Here is a 3,986-nt window from a genome sequence, read left to right as displayed (position 1 = left end):
TCATTGGTCAAATGCTCCAAGTCATTAACTTCCCAATTCAGTTTCAGAAATGGATTATGGGTTGCATTACCTCAACATGGTTTAGTGTGAAAGTTAATGGAGTTGCTAATGGGTTTTTTAAGGGAGAAAGTGGCTTGAGACAGGGGGATCCTCTATCTCCATTTATATTTTTTCTGAGTATGGAAATATTGTCTAGGCTGTTGAGAGTGATACATAGGCAGCAACAAGTTACTTATCATCCAAAGTGTGGCAAACTAGGGCTCAATCACCTTATCTTTGCAGATGATTTAATGATCTTTGTTAGGAGTGATGCTCCCTCTGTCAAAGCTGTTACTGATTCTCTGCACACATTTTCTAGCATGTCTGGGTTGAAGGCTAACCCTGAAAAGACAAATATCTACATGGGAGGGATAAGAGATGAGGTTAAGTAGACCATTTTGAGGAATACTGGGTTTATTGAAGGAGATTTCCCTTTCAGATATTTGGGAGTCCCCATAAATGAAGGCAGATTGAATAAGACCATGTTTGCTGATTTATTAAACAAGATTCAGAAAGCTATGAGTTACTGGGCTACTCACAGGCTCTCTTATACAGGAAGAATAACTTCGATTAACACTGTCATTTTTGGCCTGGAACAGTACTGGTGTGCTACTTTATTGATTCCAAAAGGAGTTATGAAGCTTATCACCAAATTTTGCAGATAATTTCTTTGGCAATCTGAAGAAGGAACTAGGAAGCTCATAATGAAGAATTGGACATCCTGTTGTTATCCACATAATGAGGGAGGGTTCAATATTAAAGAGATTTTGGCTTGGAACAAAAGTATCTTATGCAAATGGATTTGGGCAATTGATAGTTCATCCAGCAGTACATGGACCCAATGGAATATGGTTTAGAACATCAAAGCTCACAATTTCTGGGATATGCAGATTAAGCCTCAGCATTTAGAGAGTTGGAGGAGTATCCTGTATGTGAGGAATGATTTGGTATCTAAGGTTGGAGGTGTTGAATTGGCTAGATCCGTTCTGAACAGCTGTGTTAAGGCAGGTAAGTTACAACTAAGCCTGCTGTATAATAACTTCAGGGAAAAAGGGGTAAAGCTACCATGGACAAAGGGAGTTTGGCTTAGAGCTGTCCTTCCAAAGCATAGTTTTATCATGGTTTTAGCTATGCAGAGGAAGCTGGCTACAATTGATAGCTTGAGTAAGAAAGGTTTTTGTCTGGTGAATCGTTACATCCTTTGTAAGGCACACTGTGAAACACATAGACACTTGTTTTTCCAGTGCCACTTTGCTGCTGCTGTTTGGAATAATGTTTTGGCTTGGTTGGAACTTTACCATAGAACTATGGACATGGGTAATGAATTACGTTGGCTGGCAGGTAGAAGGGTAAGGAAGCATTGGAAATCATCCTGGTTTGCTAGTTGTTCAGGAGCCACTGTCTATTGCATATGGGAGGAGAGAAATGCACGTATTTTCAAAGAAGTTGAACGCACGATTGAATATGTTACAAAACGAATTCAATTCTTTGTAAGTACTAGGTTATTATTTGTAACTCACCCATCTTATGAGGATGAGATAGCTAGAATCCTTGGTTGAGTAGTCTAATTATTGGTTATACCTTTGTAAGATCCGGCCTCTTTATTCCCTCAATGGATGAATAATACGGCTTGCCTTTCTTGCAAAAAAACAAAAAAATTAAATTGCATAAAAGTAATTAGGGCAAAGAAATAAATGAAGTAAAACGAACAATTAAAGTAAATGGAAGAGAGATTATTATTAAGAAAGGAGAAAGAGATTACAATCGCAAGAATCCGGCGTAAAGAACGACAAAATCCGAGCTAAATAACCCCGAAAGCAAAGTTACAGTGAAGGATGAAAACAACGCAGTCTTGGAAAAATGATAGATAATGAATTAGATGCTAATGACCTAGTAAAGTTGCGTTTAAATAGAAAATAAACTAAGTTCAAAAGCTAAAACAAGTTCACGGGCTAATTAAAGCCCACGAAAGCCTAAACCACTCGATCGAGTAGTTTGAAACCACTCGATCGAGTAAAACTCCATATAAGTTACTCGATCGAACATAAATGTAACTCGATCGAGTAACTCCACTTTCCAGCACTTCTTGATTGAGTAGAAATCCACTCGATCGATCAACCAGGGCCACAGAAACCACTCGATCGAGTAATAAAACCACTCGATCGAGTATTCTTCCTTCAAATCAGCCCAATCTCGTACCTGACTGCCTCGTAAACTGTGACTTCACACTTCCCAATGCAGGAACTCACTCTGGAAAATCCCGTCTTCTCAAAATGCATGCAAAAAGGACGAAAAATGGTACGATTCCACTACTTTCGCGTTCATTTCTACAAAACGGACAAAACGAACCAAAGTAGCCAATTCGGGGGTAAAATGAAATATAAACAGTATGAAAGTGCATATAAATACGTGCTAAAATAGGCTAAAAAGACTATATAAATTGCATGTATCAAATCTCCCCAAACCGAACCTTTACTCGTCCTCGAGTAAACTAAAATGCAACTAAAGGAACGGAAATGAAAACTCAGAGCTAGCTTAACTTGTCTACTTGAACCAATTTAATGCAACGAAAATTAACAGTCATAGCTAAGTAGTCAATACGCAAACGAGTTATAAGCTGTTCAGAAATATAGCCAACCTATTGACCTTGCAAGACCAACAAAATCGGACTCTCACGTGGTCACGCTTCTCTCATGAAGCAAAGGGTGAATGTTATATGTAAAAGAGAGAAGGAAAAACAGTCACTCACCTAACTGCGACCTACATAGCATGCATGCAACAAAAATGAATGATGATTCAAGTACTAATGCATACACTCCAACCAATAATGTTCGTCACAGCCAAGGGCTTACAAATAATATGGGAATAGTGAGGTTCAGGTGAGAAAAGGCAAAACAAGTTATGGTAATGTGGAGGTAAAAGCGTCAAGCTAGTTCCTAACAGGACCATAAAAAACCATCCGAATCTCAACTGACTGAAAAATAAAGTACAAGTGCCCTTCATTTGGCACACATCTCACTAATCTCATACACAATCTCCTCAAAAAAATGGAATAAAAAAGAGGAGTGAGACCGTCACAAGATAGAAAAGAATACAGATGGACTCAAAATCAACCAGCTCAAAATTTTGAAACTTTCTCATTCTTTCTGGCTTTTCTATCACTGTACAACGATTCCTTTTTTTTTCTTTTTCCTTTTTTTTTTTCTTTCTCTTCTTTTCTTTTTCACGTTTTTCTCATTTTTTTTTCTTTTTTCAATTTATTTTTCTTTTTCTCCATTTATCCTTTTTCCCACCAACTCCAATCATATACACACGGGCCAAACTGCAGATGGAAAATCATACCAAAAAAGACATACTAAACTAGCTTGACTAGGCAGGCTCAGTTTGGGATGTAGCTAATGGGTCCAAAAGGCAAGTTTTTGGTTTAAGTGGAGCTAAATGGGTGAAAAATATAAGGAAAAGGGAAAATTTGCAAGCACCTCCCTGCATGTGACACCGACCACAAACCCGAATGTGTGCATTTGACATGAAATCGAATGTCATAAAAGTGCAAAAATGATGAACATGCTATGCAAGGAGTACTACTCTCAATTCCTAATGAACTGGTCATGAATGTCACCATTTATGGGCTCTAAACCTCAGAAATTGTAAAGTAGGTTGCCAATTTATCAGGTCAAGTCTAAACAGTCAGCTATATTTGATCAGAAACTCGTAGACTATGCGTATGACAAAGCTAATAACTATCAACAGAAGTGCAAGGCTCAAGTAAAAATGACAAGTTATAGTGCAGTTTCATCACGGAAATCTACCGTTCCGACTCGACCTATATGCAAAAATAAACGTGAAAATTTTTGAATTTTAGAAATTTTCTAATTTTTTGATTTTTTTAATGAAATAAATAAACAATGCAAGCTGAAATAAATAAACGTGAATGCAAAATAAATGCA

This window comes from Silene latifolia, chromosome Y (genome assembly GCF_048544455.1).
Source record: "Silene latifolia isolate original U9 population chromosome Y, ASM4854445v1, whole genome shotgun sequence".
In the NCBI taxonomy this organism is placed as follows: Eukaryota; Viridiplantae; Streptophyta; class Magnoliopsida; order Caryophyllales; family Caryophyllaceae; genus Silene; species Silene latifolia.
This window is presented reverse-complemented; position numbering follows the sequence as displayed.